The sequence below is a fragment of the Cyprinus carpio genome, chromosome A15 (genome assembly GCF_018340385.1).
Source record: "Cyprinus carpio isolate SPL01 chromosome A15, ASM1834038v1, whole genome shotgun sequence".
Taxonomy (NCBI): domain Eukaryota; kingdom Metazoa; phylum Chordata; class Actinopteri; order Cypriniformes; family Cyprinidae; genus Cyprinus; species Cyprinus carpio.
Window position 1 is genome coordinate 3,633,382 of NC_056586.1, and position 21,260 is coordinate 3,654,641.

Below are 21,260 nucleotides of genomic sequence, written 5' to 3' on the forward strand. Positions count from 1 at the left end.
TTTTATTATATTATATTTTTTTAAATTTCATTTGAAGTTAAGGTGATCATGTTCATTATTTTGTTATTTTATTTATTTTTATATTTTTTTAATTTAGGTACATACATAATGTTATTATATAATTGTGAGATTCATTTCCCTCCAAAGATGACAGAAAGAAACAAGAAATCATATGTTGCATTTATATGAAATATTATTTCTTCTTTTAATTTGGGGAGAAATGTGAATATGTTTTTGTGAGATTAATCTACATTTTATTTTCTTTCTAAGAGAATGTTTTTTTCCTCTTCTTTTCTAACACGGTCAGTTGTCTTTGGCATTGGCGGTGGATCATCATCCATGAGTGTCTGATACGTTCTCAGCATGTTTTTTTGCTGTGTTTGAGCCAGTCTCTCCAGGGCGTCTGGTTCTGCTCGGGGCTGATCTCTGACAGAGTGGACGGTCGTCTGGACTTACGCAGGAAAGAAAGCCGACCCGCTGATCTCTTCTGAGGCTGTTCTGTCTGCTGCTGGCTCCTCAGCTGCTGATTGATGATAACCTGGATATCGTCCTGCAGGTGCACATGAATAGTTCATAAACATGATAAATTGTAATATTTTAAAAACCTACTTTTGCACATCAGTGTAAAGTATTTGGGTACAAGTGCAATAAATCAGTATAAATGCATTCTTCTGCACATTATTATTATTTTATTTGTGATAAGAACAGGAAATATGTTTTGAGGACACATTCACTTAAAAATGAACATTAAACAAAAAAGTTTGATTATTATTATTATTTCAATTTTATCTACTCTCATTTAAAACTCAAAAGCAGTTACAAGACATTAAACAGCTGCAGGCTTCCACTGTGAACAGCAGGGGGCGAAAGAGTATCCATAACATTATTAACAGACAATACACAACCTAATCTACTAAGTGAGGACTGAGAGATCAAAAACACACAAGTGTCTTACCTGCCAGGCCTCCAGTTCCTGTGACAGCTCAAGTTCGGCTGAATGGCTTCCAGGAGTTGGTTGTTTAAACACATCATATCATGCTTTGTTCTCAGCAGCTCTGCCTCCATCGCTGTCTTCCTGCAGGAGAGAAAACCAACACCAAGACGTTAAAAATACCTCTTTTCTAACAGACAAGACTATTTAAATATCTGTTCCAAAGAAATGTCACTCGCATAACTGATAATGCATTTACTTTCTCATTAACATGTATAGAATCATAATGTTCAATATTTACTTAGTGATGTATCATCGCGGTCCTTTACGGCCTGCTGAACTACTTCCTGCTCCACAAGTCTCTCAGCTCGGATTTTGATCTGTGTTTTTTGTTATAAGACGCTCATTCTGAGAGAGAAGCCAAACAATTATGATTAATCTTTGAAATGATTTTGCAAATATCTGTCTAATGCTGCTTATAATGATATTAACATTACACAAAATGCTAAAAGCAAAATGTCACACGCAAATGCTCTGTATTCACTCTGCTTGAAATCTTAAAGGTGTGTTTTGTTTGAAAAACTAATTTCAAGCATTTAATCATAAACTCAATGCTTTCAGTAATTTTATTCCAGTTAAATATTTAAAAATATTAGTTCTGAAAACAGTGCCGGCCCTACCGAATAAGCGCTTGCAAAGGGCCCCATGTCAGGGTTCAGACAGTAATGCTCGGTAATAATATCTGTGTGTTAGTGTTTTGTGTTAATATTTTTGATGAAGTTTGCTCGAGTAAAGTTTGGTAACAGAGAAGTAAAAAAGAGAAAAGAAAGTAATGGCTTTTGAAAATATATTGCTGAAATGGCAGTTGCTGGATCGTGTCTTATCTGTTTAATAATCCGGAGCTTCTTTTCTATCGACCAGTTCATTTTTACAGTATTGTGAATTTGCTGCGTAAAAGTTGATCTGGACAAAAGCAGCGGACTGAATATAAAATGCATGTTCATTCTCTGACAGCAGGTGGCGCTTTAGGAACAGCAGAAATCTCTTCATAACTTTTTTAAAGCATTATTCTCACCACATTTTCATACATTGTTTTCTGAAAGCAATGGTTAAACTTTTAAATAGATATAAAAAGTTGTTAAAATGATTCATAAGTATTTATATCTTCATATTTATGTATTGAAATTCACAGAGTAGATATTAAGACAATTTGGTAAAATGTTACTTGAAATAAAATAAATGTTAACTGAAATAAAATACAAAAACACTTAAACTTGTTTTATTTTAGCCAGCTGACAATGCAACATTTCTCATTTTCATTTACTTTATTGATTTTCTAAAATGACTAAAGACTAAAACTGAAATCAAAATTCATAACTATAAAGACATAAAACAACAAAAAGCGGTAAGTTCACCTTTACCAACTTCATCTCTGAAAGGCCCAAAAGAGAATCAGTGAGCACTAGTTTTACTACACAGGGTTTCTGCAGGTAAACTGAAGACTTTTTAAAGACCTTTTTAAGACCAACATAATATGAAAATATGCTATTTAAATGTAAATGTCTAGGAAGCACACGAGTTGTGTTAGCAACACTTCTGCATCAACTTTCTGCAGATCTCCATTATTTCTTAATTTAGTTAAATTCACACACACACACACACACACACACACACACACACACACACACACACACACACACACACACACACACACACACACACAAGCTGCGCCCCAATATGGAAATATATATTTTACTGTACTTCTGATCACATCGGGGAAAAACAGGTTCTTCCTCAGTATTTTGTTTTTCTTGTTTTCCAGTGCAGTGCAAGATTCTTAAATCAAGATACATTTAAGATACTGAAAAGCAAAATTACATAACATATGAAGTCTTGTTTCATGAGAAATTGATCCAAACTCAAAAATTCTAATTCATCTTAATTTTTATTCCCTGTTGACAGATATTTGCTCTTGTTTTAAACTTAAACTCACTTAATTAACATTTTTCAAGACTTAATTTTGAAACACAATAATTCTTATTTATTTTTATTGATGTTTTGATACAGTATTTGTAATTGCAAACAAGACAAAAGATATAAGTTTTTTTTAATTTAATTTTTTTTTATATGAGTTTTTTTTATGTGTTTGAGATGTTTTGTTCTGTTTTTTTGTGAATTAAAGATGTTCAGCAAATTAAGACTTTTAAAGAAACCTTGACTAATTTCTTTTCTTCCTGAAAACTAGTTGAACAGATTCACCACTTGACTGCACTTGTCTTCATACAGCGGTGAATCCCAGTCAGAAAAGCAGTACATCTTTGTTCACAAATTCCCCAGGGGTTGCCAGGCCCTCCAAACAATGGAGCCATTTTTTTAGAAACTGAGCCCAGGTCAGGGGCAGTGATATTGGGCTGCTGTTAGTTGTGGCTGTTACCTGATCCTGCAGCTCCTGTATCCGGATGGCATTCTTACACGGATCGCTCACCGATCCCACAATGGACTTTCTCTTCTCCTGCAGACACAAATGATACAGAAGCGTTCAGCACTGCATGCTGGTTAGCCTGGGAGGATTCGTCAAGTGTGGTCTTTGTTAGACTGTGATGGCAGGGTGTATCTACAGCATCAGTATCTCTCTCTCTCTCTGGCTCTGCCGTTGGCTTCATTTGTGGCTTCATCGATCCTCACTGAACACACCTCAACCTGAACAAAAACTCTGATGCAATTCCCACTTCAGTATGAGAAGTTTGTTTAATATCCAAACCTTTTGTTAAACTGCACATTAACTTTAAATCCTAGTTCTATGCTATGTACGGTTTGAGCTCACAGAAATAACATTACTGTTTCAGCAATTACTGATGCAAATTAATGAATAATTAATATATATTCTGATCCACTCTCCATTCAATATTGGGTGAATCTCACAATATTATGATCCACTCTCCAGAAAGAAAGAAAGAAAGAAAGAAAGAAAGTAAACAGAGCCTGTTTTATATTACCATAAATTTTTTAGCAATATTTTCAAAAATCTGTTATTTTTTGTCCATTTTCTGAAATGCATCTGAATATTTGAGTTTAAGTTTTTGTTTTCTCTTTATTCTTTTTGTGTAAATTTTAGTACAAATAAACTGTAATTTGTATATAATATTAGCATTAAAACTAATTGAATAGTGTACACTGTACACAAATACAACACTATACCAAGATGTGTAAACACAAATGAATATAGCCTTATTTTCTTTAAGCACATTAAAGTACCTTATCTTTTCTTCTGTTTGATGTGAGTTTGGAATATGATCCAGGAATGTTATGTGAGATTTACCCAATGGACAAAAAAAGCCATGAGGACCCAAACCATTATGGTCTGAATGAAGACATACTGTATGAAGATGTATGCTTGTGATGAATGTGAATCATTGTTGCTGAAATTTTGTGAGACAGTATGAGATGTCAAAAAACTCCAGGGAGGCACACTGTATGTCACCTTCTGTTACGTTTCTGTCCCATAGAACCCAACTGTACCTGTAGTGTCTCACTCATCCACTGAGCTGCATGTTTCAGTTGTCCCAGCATGCCCTGCAGGCTGTCATCTGAGTCCTGATCAGGCTCTGATCTGTAGGCCACAGGCTGAAGCAGTTCCAGGATGTAGTGCAGCTCCTGACAGACCTGCTGGGCAAGACACATGTTCTAGTTGTGCCAAATATCAAATTAACAGGCATAAATGTAAATATTTGAAATGTGTGTAAATCATAGAGAGCCCTCTTGCTGTCCACTGCAGCCTCCTAATCAAGAAGCTCACGAGATGCAGCAACTCTATATACTATACACTAGTGTTGTCAAAAGACCCGGTACTGTGGTACCAAGTCCGTACTAAAAAATGAAAATGTTACAGTACTAGTTTTTTTTTAAGTAACCGGGTGGTACCGAGTACCCGGTCAACCCGGTTCTTGGTGCACAGATGCGCTCTCTTCATAAAAGCACTGAGATGAGGCGATCTCAAAAGGAGGAAACACACCAAACTAACGAACACTTTAAAGACAGCACACCCGGATCAAATTAAAGAGTTCAAGCAGATAAGTTTCACAGTGTTTCCCATACATTGGGAAATATAAAAACTGACAAAACAGATTTTCCAAAAGCCGTTGACTTCGTTGAATAAACATGAGCACTGCACGTGTCAAAGTCTAAACCTGGTATGGCAAGGCAAGGCAAGTTTATTTATATAGCACACAATGGTAATTCAAAGTGCTTACATAAAAGAAAGTAAAATAATCATGAAGAAAAATAATAAAAAAAACAAAAAAAATAAGCAATTTTAAAACTTTGAAAATTATTAAAAAATTTACTTATTTAAAATGAATTTAAAACAGTTAAAACAGAAAATGATTTTACATAAAATACAGTGAATACGTAAGATACAGTGCAATCAGTTCGGACATCGCACAGTGCTCATACAATAAATGCACAGTTATGTGACTAATGTTTTAGCACATCTGATCTCTTCTGGAAGCTGATTCCAGCTGCGGGCGGCATAGTAACTAAAGGCGGACTCCCCTTGTTTTGTGTGAACCCTTGGTATTTCTGACTCGATCCTAATGATCTGAGTGGTCTGTTAGGTTTATATTCAATGAACATATCTGCAATATATTTTGGTCCTAGGTCATTGAGTGATTTATAAATGAGTAAAAGTACTTTAAAATCAATCCTAAATGTAACTGGAAGCCGGTGTAAGGACCTGAGGACTGGTGTGATATGCTCAGATTTTTCTGGTTCTAGTCAGAATTCTGGCAGCAGCGTTCTGTATGAGCTGCAGCTGTCTAATGGTCTTCTTGGGAAGGCCGGTGAGGAGACCTTTACAATAGTCCACCCTTCTGGTGATAAAGGCATGAACAAATTTATCTAAGTCTTGACTGGAAACAAAACATCTAATTCTTGCAATGTTTTTAGATGATAGTATGCTGATTTAGTTACTGCTTTGACATGACTACTGAAACTAAGGTCTGTCTCCAGAATCACACCAAGATTCCTGACTTGATTTTCAGGTTGTTTGACCCCTAGAGTCAAGGTATGCATTCACCTTGACAACTTCATCTTTGTTTCCAAATGCAATTGAATTCAGTTTTTTTCCTTGTTTAACTGAAGAAAGTTCTGGCACATCCAACTATTAATTTCATCAGTACATTGGCAGAGGGAGTCAATGGGGGTGTAGTCATTTGGAGATAAGGCTAGGTAAATCTGTGTATCATCAGCATAGCTGTGATAGGCAGTTTGGTTCTTTCTCATTATTTGACTTAGTGGGAGCATATACAGGCTAAACAAGAGCGGTGCAAGAATTGAGCCTTGTGGGACTCCGCATGTCATGGATGTCCACTTAGACTTATGCTCTCCCATTTACTCACATAATAATCTCTCCCTTCTAAGTATGACCTGAACCATTTGAGTAGCATCCCAGTTTTCCTGTCTCTCTAGTAGAATGTTATGATCGACAGTGTCAAACGCAGCACTGAGATCTAGCAATACCAGCACTGATATTTTGCCAGATTCAGAATTGGTTAACATGGTTAACATTGTGTCATATCGGTCAGAAAAGCAGATCTGGGCTTTTTATTATTATTATTATTATTATTATTATTATTATTATTATTTTTAGGTTTAAAATTCAAAATCCCTTTTAAATTAAATATGTACACAGTTTGGATTAAATGAAAGTATAGTCAAAATATTTAATTAGCATGTTTTTGTGTTTTGCTTTGGTACCGAAATTGGTACCGAGAACCATGGATTTTCACTGGTATTTGTATAGTTTTGTTTAAATGAAAGTATAGTCAATGTTACTACTACACACATAGTGTACTTCACATAATAGTACGGACAAGAGACTTCACTCATTTTGAATCCAACATTGTAATGGTTCCAACAGTATGAGCAGGGCTTAAAAATTAGGGCTGCCAATGACATTTTTGTGATTAATATTTTGTTTAAAGCATTAAAAATAATTAATGCAGCATCTGCTTTTTGATGTAGCTTTTATAATGCATCTCTACGACATGACGGCGGTGGTAATAATACTACAGACTTACATTACGCCTTCTTTCTTTGCGTAAACATTTGGGCGGTGTTATGCAAATCTTCCCACACAGTGACGTAGACATGTGGGGGGGTGTTTAAACGAGGTGTTTTAGGAGGGCGTGGACAAGTCTTAACTTTTATAAAGAATATCTCTTCGGGTTTGAGACTTTAGTCTTTGCAACTTTAGGGATCTTATCTGTGCACGAACAGCTTGTACCACTCCAAAGAGAAAGGAAAACTTGAAATCGCATAATATGAGCCCTTTAAAAAGCATCAGGTTGTGTTAACTGAAACCCCTGTATTTATAATTCCTTTGTAGGACTCTGAATTTAAATAGCTCTATGTGTAGAGTGTAGCTAGAAACCAATTAAACTGAGATTTATAAACACATGAGGGCTCTTGTTCTGTAACATTCATTTTCTGTAGAATGTGAAACAGTCTGGCATTATCAGGCTGCAGTGAGTACAGTTCAGTGTATCACCTGTTCTTTGTCCAGGCTCCAGTATCCCACGTCCAGATTGTTTTCAAGCTCAGACAGTAAAGATGAGTCGTTGTGACTCTTCTCCTGGAGGGCCACTTCCTCCTGCAGCTCCTCGACCTGAGACTGCAGCTCTTGAGCCCGGGAACGAACCCCATCCACTTCCCGCCAGGCCTCTGCCAGCTTGGGACAGAGAAAAAAAAAAAGTGTTATCACTCATTTTTTTACATTCATGAAGTACATATGCAAAATATTTTGCCAATTTTGGTGTGATTTTTGCCCCAAGCCTCTTTCATTTCAGACCCTGATTCTCTCATGCATCTCGATTCTCTTCAACATTTCTGAATCAGTTCTGAGCTTAGCTCGTCCATATATGCACAATGGCACTTTGTCGTATTCTGCTTTCTGTCAATTACACACAAACACACATCATCAAATAAGTATATAAACTTGTATGAAGTTTCACAATTGAAGCGGATTAATTGCACACCCGCCAGTAGTTACATGTTTTCCTTCCAAATGCATCCGTAAGCATCATTTATGCTGTGAATGAAGCACACTTACTGCTTCAAATGCTCACGTGCACTTTGTGTGATCATACTGAAGGTGCTCGTGGCATGTGACCGTGCATAACTCTGTGTGAGTGGTAAATGCATTTTCATCTCAATGCCAAATTAATTTAAACACAATCAGCTGTGTTTTGAGGACAGGACGAAACATCTGATATTTCACAAACAGATCTGTGCATTAGAGTGAATGCAGCCTCAGCTGTGTTTCTATATGTGAGGGTGCTGTCTATGATGTCAAGAGTAATTATTGATCAGAAAGAAAGATAGATAAATGTGTTTTTTGTATAAACTCTCTTTTGTTTTTCCCTTGGCATGTGTTTCTTTGTTCCCCTTTATTACTAATTTGCAATATATTTTTAAAAGTATTTACTAATTAGTACCAATAAAAATGCACAAATAAATTTGATATTCAAGTCAGTAAACTTTAATTTATTAGTAATTAATAAGACAAAAGTGGTTCAACAATTGTGTTGGAATCGGATCATCATTCCCAGAATCGAATCTAAAGTTGCTTAAATATTCCCAGCTCTTCCTGCACTAAAACAATGGCTGATCATCAGCATTTGAGAATGTTTGGCATTAATCTCTGGATCATATTACTACATTTTTACTGTTCATAAGAACTACTGAAATTTTTAAGAGACAAATCCTGAACCACCAGATTCCAGTTTCACATAAACTTCAGACCACAGTTTCTTATTCAGAGTGAAGCATTCTGCTCAGCTGAGTATAGTGTGTGAGAGCGACCTAACCTGTTGTATGTGTGTGTGACTCTGTTGTTCTTGTAGATCCAGGCGTGCGTGGAGCGCGGTCACAGTGTCTTTTAGTTCCTCATTCTCGTCGGTCTCCAAGTCATCTTTAAGCGCTGCTTGAGTGTTTGCTCCCGCTGCGTGAGCCGTGCCACCTGAAAGCACACAAACACACACATTAGTTTATAAGTCAACAAATTCTACAATCATTCACACTACAGATGCTGTCGCTTTATCGTGCAGTTCTTGTTACAGTAAAAAAGCTATGTTTGCATATAATCCATCCATGATGAAGGGCATGAGCGTGATGAACCCCTGCAAAGAACTGCATTCTGCAAGCTGTGTCCCAATTCAGAGGCTGCATCCTTTTGAATGCTGCATTTGAAGATCAACACAATGAAGGCCGTCCCAGTTCAAAGGTTCCTTCAAATGTGTCCTTCATTTACCTGGCTATGAAGGATTCAGTAGATGGATCCTTCGCAGCCCAGACTTTCCCAAGAATGACTGTACACCAGTGATGACAGGATTATTATTAAATGAAAATGCCAGATTACAATTTTAAATTCAAAGGGATGGTTCCCCCATAAATAATTATTTACCTACCCTCATACCATTCCAAACCCCTATGGCTGTCTTTTGTTATGTAGAACATAAAAGAAGATATTTTGAAGAATGTTGGTTAACTGAACACTTGCTGGTCCCCATTGACTTCCATAGTATGAAAACAAATACAACGCAAGTCAATGGCTGGTTACCAACTGTTTGGTTACCAACATTATTCAAAAAAAAACTTTCTTTCGTGCTCAATAGAAGAAAGAAACTCATGCAGGTTTGGAACAACATGAGGGTATGATGACAGAATTTTCATTTTTGGGTGAACTATCCGTTTTGGGTTTCATCTTAACTGAACATCTAACATTAAAAAAAAAAAAAAAAAAAAAAACACTTTAAAGTGGTTTAAATGTTGACATATCCTATAAGATGCAATTTCATAGATAGCTTATTCATGTACATATATGTATATAAATTGACCAAGGTGAACATATTAGGCAGGTTGTGAACCCTGTTTTGCTTTCACTCAGATTGATCTTTAAGGTGAAGGTGTGGCCTTTGAAGTTTATGTCCTTCCAAGGATGCAGCCTCTGAATTGGGACACAGCTATTGTCTAGTCTATGCCACAAACAAAGACAATGTAATGAGACAACAGTGAAAAACACTCTTTGAACGTTGCTCAGCCGATCAAATTCGTGGTCTGGAACTAACTACTGCATGACATTTAATAAACAAGCAAGTGTAGAGAGCTGCAGATTCAATGTACAACTATTTTTTTTGTTGAGTATATTTTCATTGTAATTACAGTATATACATTTTATAACATAAAATACCATACAGTGTGGAATTATGTTGCAGTTTTCTCACCTGTTCTTTAAGCGCGTTGATGATTTCGATGATCGTCCTGGGGTCTGGCTTGCCCCCTTTCTCTCATTTCCTCTTTCAGTCTTTGAAGCTCACCGGTCATGGTATGCTCCACTTCCATTCCCTAAACATACACAACACAGCTCACTAATCAAACCACTGTACGTCCAAAACGCTTTTTCAGCTTTCAGATATGTTCAGAAATCAAATGGGTGATATCCACAAGAGGCATCGTCTTTCAGAAGAGAAAGTAACAATAACAAAAAGACGGGTTTTTCCACTAAGGGATGCGTCGCATTTTCATAATGAAAAGAAGTTAAGTTCGCTTGATGAGAGCTAAACAAAAACATGCACTGGCTGATCGGGGGCCTCTGGTGATGAACCTGAATCAGCAGATAACCGGGCAGACGTCAGTGTGCATCACACACATCCAGAACCTGATCAAAGAGCCCCATGACAGATGTAGCTTGGCAACTTGATCTTGGCAGTGGCATCAGTCACTGTGAGCCTGTATGGGACGGGGGCGGGGAACGACCAGGCTACAGGTCCTGGTTCAGTTAGACTCAACTACCAACCACTGCAAGTTTAGTGGCCCCATGAGGGAAAGGCTATTCAGGACTGACCATAAACCAGTGCATTGTAGCATTCAGTAATGCTCCTGCCAGCTGATGCCCCAAGCCAGACAGCGTCTGCAAACTAATAAATCTCCATTTATTTCTGATACAATCTTATCAGATCATATGACAAGCTTTACTAAAAGGACTGCATTACTAGCAGTACTAGCTAATATAGAGAGAGAGAGAGATATTTTTTTGCATGACACAAAGCTGTCAAAATAGTGAATTTGCTCAAAGAAGAAAATTCAGAAGAAAAACCAACTGAGTGAGTTTGAACTGGGAGCTGTTGCAAGTGTGTAAACACAGATAAAAACGTGCAATCCTTGGTATAACAAATGTGATTTGATATTAGAGTAGATACTACTCCAATGGGAGAGGAACATGTGTGAAATAGTTTTATACACAAAATAAGTCAACATGAGCATGTGGATCTAAATTTAAGACATAGAGAGGACCCCAAAACAAAGCAACTGACTCCAAAAACATCTAATAGAACAGCAAAACTACTATTATAAAATACATCGTTTAGACTCCAAATGTTCTTTAATAATGAACTGTTATAATAACGTGATAAAGGCAGACAGCATGCTTCAGGACGCATGTCAACCTTCTGTGGCATCTCCAAACGAATAAATCTCTATTTATTACTGAATCAGACTGCATCACTGAAGGGAGCACATTACTAACAGTGTTAGCTAAATGCTATTTTACATGGCACTAAAGCTTCCAAAGTAGAGAATTTGCTCAAGGTGAACAATTCCAAAGAAAAACAAACCAGGAAATACAGGGGACAACAGTGCTGCACACAACTCTTTATGTATTTGTAACTAAGTTCATCTTGGTGCTCCAGCTGTCTAGGTTTTATGATCACGAAACCATTTTTTTATGCATATTAGCATTGGTGTCCCTGGTTAATTTTTTAGCAAATTCATGAATGTTTGCTTTGTACATTTCTCTGTGGAAACAGAGTCTTCATGGTGAATCTTGAGCTAATATGTATTGCACATATTTTTTATTGCAAAATGGGGAGAGCATTTAACTGTTCATGATGGTCACAGACTGATTTTTTAGCTTCACACTTTGATTCCATCCAGTTGGAGGATATCAAACATGTTTGAAATTTTGAGATGATTTTAAAACACATTGTTTTCATTAGTCATGCGTCTCCTAGCAACAAGGCACACCTTTCTGTCTGAGTTAGTTGTGATCAGAAAAACTTGAAAGTCTGGTAGTCAGTCGTTTAGTGTATGACGGCCAGTTTTTCCTCTGTGACTATTAAAAGTCTGTAAGTGTGTGATGCCCATGTTTTAAAATCTGTTCTGATTTTAAAAGTTGTGTAGAATATTCCAGCCTTTCGTGACACACAGCCTCTATCATTTACTTTCAGTTATCACCTACTATTCTTCTTCGCTGATGCTTTTCTTCTTTTGCTATGCTTTGTGAGTACGCAGTAAAGAATGTTGTTCCTTAAACACCAAACTACTGGGCCGTGAAGGTTACAGATGCTCTTGCTAAACGAACTCCCATGATTTGTTCTTTTTGGACGTCTGACAAGTCACATATTTCACTAAGCACTTGTACCAAACACTGCTGAACACAACTTATACTACACTGATATACAACCTAGAGAGTATAGACAACGTAAAGAAATAAAAGATTATATTAACCCCTATAATAATAGGGGTTCGCATAATTTTGTCCAATCCCTGTATATCATGAAGAATATTTTTTTGATCCTACAGCTATTAAACTTTGGGAAATAACTTGAGGGAATGATACCTCAGATCATGCAGCTTGTGGAGAGCAGGTGTGGCATTACGTAAGTCTGGTCGACCTCACAGCAGCTGACTGGAGAACAGCACAAGTGTGAATGATTTACAAAGTCATGCAATTAAACTGTGACTGATCTGCTGAATCAGACTCGCGTGACCTCAACAACTCTACACTTCCAGTATGCTTCTTTAAAGTAAACAATTTAATGGATACTCCTGAATATTTGTTTGCAAAACTGCATCCGAAGACTCTGTTTTTGGAGCTTGACATACCCAGTATTAATTTCCTTTTGATGTACGGAAAAGAATCAGCATTGTCTGTGCTCACTGGAATAAAGAAAGTCATGCAGTCTTGATTGCAATATGGAATGCAAAAGAATAGTAATAAGTATACTAATGTACTACAGAGCATATGAAAAGGCTCGTTGCTTATGTTTTTTTATCAAATACCAGCCTATACAAGCATGTTTGTAGCATCCCCAGAGGTTTTCACCCTGGAACAGGAAGGCACAGCTTTCCTGCAATTACAAATGCTTGTTTTAAGGCTCTTCTGTAAGCAACACTGGGAGGCAGATCTCCTCTAAATTACCCTGCATTCTCCTGATTGACTCACTTAGCGCTTTTGTGCGACCATGTACTGTACAGACGGTTAGACACTAAGAGTTCATCACAAACAGTAACAGCAGGCCATGAGAAACACTCACAAATACACACAATCAACCTAACCTCATCCTAACCCTCACACAAAGCTCTCTGCATCTTTATGAAGACATTTCAGTATTTAGTAAATTCATTAAGCCTATCAAGCTGGTTTCAGGTTGTTCTGTCTTTGTGAGGACAATGGTCAACACACACACACACACACACACACATAAACACATGCATATACACGTTTACTTTTGACTCCAAAATTATATCTTAGTAAATCCACTACATGCACATGAATTCACACACATGCAAATACTCACCATTCAAGGCTTCACACACCTCAAAAAAGAGCTTTTTACCAAAACAGACAAAAGCACATCTGCAATCGAAGCATAAGAGACACTTATCTGCTCTAGACTTCGCTCTAGAACCTGTTTGAGAGCAGTCAAAACCAAAACATATAAATGTTGGAAGCCGTGGTGGAATGAGTAAGACGTACTTCCTCTTCCTTCGGAGCAGGACGGGACACATAAACATCAGAGTTTCCTGATCTTTGATTTCTTGGAAGAAATGCTCACAGACACAGTCTCTACGGCTGTGTGGCGTGTGGAGGATGAGAGGGTGTGGGACTCCCAGTGGAACGGTACGAGTTAGCCATTACTCTAGTCCAAACTCACAACAACACATGACTACAGAACACAGCCTGTGATTACATGTTATTAACAGCTTTTTAAATGAGCTCATGAGTTTGAACCTGGCAAGTGTGCAAACAGAAAAAAATTAGCAAACATCGACCTTACGCATGATACAACGAGTGGAGTGTGAGAGGAACGTGTGGAAGTGGTTTCCTCACAGAATGAGTCAACAGCAGCAGGTGGATCTAAATTTAGGTTTCTCATCTCATACAAGAAGACAGAGAGGATTTATGGAAGCTGTTTCCACCACAAAAAAATAAATAAACTCAAAATTCTGACTTTCTTTTGCAAATTCTGAATTTTCATCTCGCAATTCTGTTTTTTTTTTTTTCAGCCACAAACAAACAAACAAACAAACAAACAAAAACCGGTAATTGTGACTTTTTCTTGTTAATTGTAAATGTATATCTTTTATATACTTTTTTTTTTTATCCCGTGGCAGAAACGAGCTTATAAGGAAAACAGAAGGAATTGATTCCAAAAACACTGGAATTGATGATAAATTTCCAACTAATTTTAATCAATTGAAAAAATAAAACAGTAAAAAAGGCTATTATAAAATATATTGTTCTGAATCCAATATTCTGTTATAATTGAATGTTTTATTCATGAGGTAAGTTGGTTTATGTTATGCCAAAAAAAAAAGCCAAAAAAAAACCCCTACTTTTAATGACAAGTTCTTCCTGCTACTTGCTCTCTCTCTCTCTCTCTCTCTGTATTACATTTTTCATTTTAAAGTATTTGAGTATTTATACATCATGGTGTTATTTGTGGCACTGCCTTTAATTTATCCTGATACAAAAAGTTATTGTATTGTATTGTGGCAATGAGAATGTACTTAGAATAAATATGAAAAATGTGAATTATTTATTTTATTTGTATAAAAAAAATGCTAAAAACTGAAGAAAAAAATTTATAACACTCAAGGAATTATTAAGGAACACTATTAACTAGCATGCATATTACTATTAACTAATAGTTGACTTTATTAGTACTTCTAAGCACATATTAATGACTTCTATTGCTTGACCATATTATAGATCATTTAACCCAATATCTAAACATAACTACTACCACAAAAAACTGCTACAGCCTTCCCATCAATAAACAGCAAATGAGGAGTTTATTGAGGGAAATTACTGTTACCAAAAAAATCCTAATTATTCTAAAATACGTTTCATTTTCTTCATGAAAAAATATAATTTCCTGTTTTTTCTTTGATTTTTTTATTTTTTTTTTTGCGTTTAATACTGTTATCTCTGGAATCTGAGTCAGATGTTACTGTGGATTCGCTCATATGGCCAAACCGGAAAGGATGAGGAAAGTAAAGAGGAATGTCACAAAACAGCACTGCCACAAACCCTGAGCTAAAATCAACATGTGACCACCGTGTCATTTCATAGATCAGTATCAATTTTCAAAAAGGTCTCATTTGTTAATGCTAATGCATCAGCTAACATAACCAACAATGAGCAATACAATTTTACAGCATTTATTAATCTTTGTTAATGTTAATCAATAAAAACACAATTCTTCATTGTTTGTTCATGTTAGTGCATTAACTAATTTAAACAGATAACTTTTGATTTTAAAAATGCATTAATAAATGCTAAAATGATCACTATAAGATTAACAAATGTTGAAGAAGTATTGTTCATTGTGTATTTATGTCCACTGAAACTGTAGTGTCACCCACAGAATTATTAAAAGTATGTATTATAGGGTTGGGACTTGCTTCCTCATACTGCATTCACAATTTTTGGATGCCAGCTCATTTTTCCATATCATATCTGTTACACTGAGCCGAGGAACAGTGTGACGTCATCTTTAACTGAGCAAGAGATGATCCCTGCTGTATGCGCATGTACTCCAGTTAAGTGTGTGGTTGGGTTTTGCCGTCTGCTCTAGTAAAGGACACATTCATTACACAAGCAAAGCAACAAATGCATTAAAGAGACATGCCCTTAATGATCACATCATCAAAACTGGCTTGTCACTGGATCACTACATATACGAGCGAGGAAAAAAGGTTACAATGATTTTGATATGATAGTGGTTTAAACGATTAATCATAGTTATTTTGCTAAAAAACATATAATCACAATTATTGCCATTTTATTGCACTTTCACATAAGCACAAGAGAACGTCACCTCGCATGGTTTGATTTAGTCCCAGCAAAACAATAACAGGCTGTCTTAAACTTTCTTTTAAGCAGAATATAGATCGCTAAACTCCAACTGTTTTCAGCTCATCAGTGCTTTCTCCGTAATGTAGAGAGAGTGCATGCACATAGTTGCCAGGACGGGGAGGTTAAATAAACCACTGGTCCAAAAAAAAAAAAAAAAAGGTTTGAATGGGGGGATTTAAACTCTTGAGATCTGGCAACCGGAATCTTGTGAAGGCTTGTTACCAATGCAAATATCGCTGATGATTATGCTTAATAAATTGAGAGAAACAGAAGAAATGATGATTAAAATACTATTCATCATGAAGCCTGATGGTATCATGCAATAACTGATTATTATTATTATTATTTTTTATTGTATTGATAAAATGTGAGTGGGTGTGAAGGTTTCTTGCTGGCCAAATGCTGCACTACTTGAGCTGTCATTTAATGCCTGCAGATCCAGCGTTACAGGATGAGTTATCATCAGATCAGCGACCGTGATATGAGGAATAGTAAAAGTGATGCTTGATATGAGGCTTGAGTACAGCAGGTGTCACTGACCCTCTGCAGCTGTTCTCTGAGTCTCTGGCTCTGTTCACTGTGCTCCTGCTTCAGTCTGCTCTTCTCTCTCTCCGCCGCGCTCAGACTCCGCTTCAGTCTCTCGACCTGCGCCTGCAGCTCCTGCACGTCTCGCTCCAGCTCAGACACCTGACTCTCCCACTGCGCCTGGCAGTCCTCCAGCTTGACCCGCAGCTCGTACCCTGCCCTGCTCCAGCTCCTGAGGACACAGCGCCGGTCAGCAGAACTGCACACGATTTGATTTCACACAGACCAATCTGATATCACTCTTTAATTCGATAGTCCACTTTAGACCTTCTACTAACTATAAGTAACATTGCAACATGTCAACAAACTCTCATTATAGTATTAGTAGACTGGGGAATAAGTTAACATGTTGTTGCAAAGTTACTTACCGTATAGTCAGTAGAATAAAGTGTTACCAATTAAAGTTATAAAATATTTGCAAAACACAACTAAGCCATCTGTTTTGTAGTATTTTCTTTACATAGACATTTAGTAATCATTCAGTGAATGAATATAACTGCTTAGAATTGTCTTAAAAGTTTGTCATATACGGTACAGACCAAAAGTTTGGAAACATTACTATTTTTAATGTTTTTGAAAGAAGTCTCTTCTGCTCATTTATTTGATCAAAAATACAGAAAAAATAGTAATATTGTGAAATATTATTACAACTTAAAATAATAGTTTTCTATTTGAATATACTTTAAAAAAAATAATGTATTCCTGTGATGCAAAGCTGAATTTTCAGCATCATTACTCCAGCCTTCAGTGTCACATGTAACATCCAGTCTATCACATGATCATTTAGAAATCATTCTAATATTCTGATTTATATGAGTGTTGGAAACAGTTCTGCTGTCTAATATATTTGATGAATAAAAGGTTAAAAAGAACTGCATTTATTCAAAATAAAAATAAATCTACTAATATCTATTCTAATAATATATTTTCTTTTACTATCACTTTTTATCAATTTAACACATCCTTGCTGAATAAAAAGTATTGATTTTATTTTAAAAAAAAAAAGAAAGAAAAAAAATTAATGACCCCAAATTACTGACCATTAGTGTATATTGTTATTACAAAATATTTATATTTTAAAAACATATCTTCTTTTTTTTTTTTTTTTTTACTTTTTATTCATCAAAGTATCCTAAAAAAGTATCACATGTTCTGAAAAAATATTAAGCAGCAGAACTGTTTTCAACTTTGATATGAATCATCATATTAGAATGATTTCTAAAGGATCACTGTGATAATGATCCTAAAAATTCAGCTTTGCATCACAGAAATAAATGATAATTTAAAGTATAATAAATTTAAAACAAATTATTTTAAATTGTAATAATATATCACGATATTACTGTTTTTTCTGTATTTTTGATCAAATAAATGCAGGCTTGATGAGCAGAGAAGAAACTTCTTTCCAAAACTAAAAAAATAGTAATGTTTCCAAACTTTTGGTCTGTACTGTATATATATATATATATAAAATTTATTTTTATTTTTTTATTTTGCAAGAGTGCTCATAACTTTTTAAGTAAGTTACATTCAAAGGTAGATTGGTCTAATTCAAAGTCGAAACTTAAGACTGATTACCACTCTGTTAACTATTAGTTAGTCAAACTAGTTCTTAAGACAATCTTAACATAGTGACTATGTTTATGCAACTGATTTCCACAGATGACAGAAAAAAGCATAGAGTATGAAAATGATATGAGGGTTGAGTAATGATAGCAGAATTTTAATTTCTGGGTGACCTATTCGTTTATGGTAACATATTTGATATTCAAAATCACATCTTTTTAAAACTGAATTGTATTTGCACCAAGATGAACTCTGTTCTCATTTCAGATCTCATTTGAAAATGCTTAAACTATGAAAATAATACTTATTTCCCCTTAAAAGAGCAGATAAATGTATAATGTTGCATTAAAATTTAAATACCTGCCTAAAATATGCCTTTTTTTAACATTTATATGTTGGCATCAAAAGCATTGAAAAGTAAAAATGTCTGATTGTATTAGATAAACTATCAAAGCAAAAAGCCTTTTTTTTGATTACATAATTATAAATTATTAACACAATAGCAATCCATTATTCATAATTTATTGATTCTCCCTAATTCCTTTTTCATCTATTATATGTCCCTTTCTAAAATATCCTACCACTTATATACTGTACACTCAGAAAGTCCTCCAGTTTTGTGGACATTCACACAAAGACCAGTCACTGTTCATTTGGCTATAACCACAGGATACACAGAAATCATCTCAAATTTAACAAGCGTTTTCTCAACATTTCAAAATTGTATCAATTACGGATGAACACCTAATATATTTACTTGAAATTCCACCAGATATTTTAAGGCAATAAATCAATAATTAAGTAACACATCTGCATGTTCACGGTTCTCTGATGTTTGTTAATGGTCACATGACATGCAGGTAAACAAAGAATAAATAAATAAATGATAATGATGATGATGATAATAATAATAAATAATGATGATAATGATGATGATGATAATAATAATAAATAAATAAAAATAATTTTCTAAGTTGTAAATAAATACATATCAATAAGTACATTTTACAAAATAATACAATTTAAGTTTTCCATTGTTGTTAATTTAAAAAATAATTTATTTCAATTCTACTTTTTTATGATTTAATTAATTATTAGCTATTTATTAAACTTACAACCCCCCTGCAGTTCCCATACAAACCTAAGTTTAGGAAACCTTGACGTTATATTAATGCACTTCATTATGTTAATAACAACAATTTTAATATTTTTCTTTTTCTTTGCATTTTTATATTAATATGGTACAAGATTATCCTATTTAAGTCAATATTGATAAACCAGTGAGGTTCAAAAGTAAATCTAAAAGTAATCAAAATGTAGTCTAGTGATTATATTACCTTAAATGTGTAATGTAATGGATTTAGTTACTAACTACACTTTTTATCATGTACTCTGGAATCAGTAACGGATTACAATTTTCAAGTAATCTACCCAGCTCTGGTTTTGAGGAAACTCTATCATGGGATTATACTTGTTTTCATATTGATACTATAATTTCCACTGAAAACATTTTGGGACCACTGTACATGTAGTATTTCACATGTAATATTAATCTAGGTTTATAAATTACTCTCACGTTTTATATAAAACAACAACACTGTGGCCCAGACGGAAATGATGACGAGGCTGACCTGCAGCTGCTGCGCGTGTTTGTCGTGAAGCGCGTCTCTCTCCTGCTTCACAGCTGTCTGTTCTCCAGCAGCAGAGCCTTTCCCAGCTGAGCTGCACAGAACAACCTCGTCCTCCTCCTTCTGCCGAAGCGCTGCGAACAGCTCCTCACTGTCCTTATACACCGACAGAACCTGCATCATTACTGAACTCATACGAGTAAAAGTCTTCCTCCACGTCCATTTCACGTGCTTTATAACACAGCTCTTCTCCCAGACTCATGGCGCCCGTGTTATGAGTGGAAACAGTGAGGTTCAGGGGGAAAGTAGCTCAAGTCTCGAGTCTCCATGTGTTTGCGCTTCTGTGTGAGAGAGACTGAAAGTGGGTGAGAAGCCTCTGGTTGACACTCATGGGTTTGTTTGCAGGCGGATGATGGGAAGGAACTCGTGTGGGTGGGGCTTGTGTAGTTTCAGGTGACTCTCACTGTAAGCTTTTTTGTTCCTTTAACAAATGTATTACAGTAACATAAAAATAAAAAACCACCCAGGCTGAGGGGTTATTACTGTTGCAGAATTTGCTCACAAATAGAAAGTTTATTCACACATAGCTAAAATAAGGTCTACAAACAAATGTCATAAATTTTACAAAAGTGAAACGGATTCACAAATGAACAAAATAAAATGACCGTAAAATTGTACAATACTTTATATATATATATATATATATATATATATATATATATATATATATATATATATATATATAGGTTTTCCACTCTTGAACCAAAGCGGTGGGGGAAACTCCGAAAGGGGCGTGGCTTCCACGCAACGTCCCGCCTCCTTCGTGAGTCTCCGCCCCTTCTGGAGTGCTGCCTGCAGGATACTGTATATCCTTATGAGTGTGCAGAAATTCACTAACAGGTGGACGCCACCCACTATTCTAGTTAGTGGTCAATTAATTTTCAGATTGTTCGTGTCGGTGCAGCAGCAGACTACAGAAGGAACATACTATCAAAGTGAAATATCTTAGGAGTATGAGACATGAAAAGTAATTTATTTATAATATTTCTACATACACACCACACACACACACACACACAAAAACCAAAAAAAAAAAAAAAAAAAAAAAAAAAATGGTATGCCTAAAACACAAGACTAGCAACCAATTTTTTTTTTTAAAAAAAGTTATTTTTAGTTAGAATATTCCTCTATATGATATGGCTCCGGTTCACATTTTCAAAATCATTTTTATCATAATCCTTGAGTGAAATAGGTAATGTCTCGCCTGTCATTAAACATTAATATACATGATTAAAAATGATCACAGCATGCAATACTTTTGTAATTTCAGGCAATTTTGAAGTAAAAAAAA

The 21,260-nt window shown here is 35.5% G+C and overlaps 1 pseudogene; it reads right to left on the reverse strand.

Moving 5' to 3' along the window:
* Positions 1–128: 128 nt before the first annotated feature.
* On the reverse strand, positions 129–20,331 carry LOC122147650 (annotated as a pseudogene).
* Between the last annotated feature and the right edge of the window lie 929 nt (positions 20,332–21,260).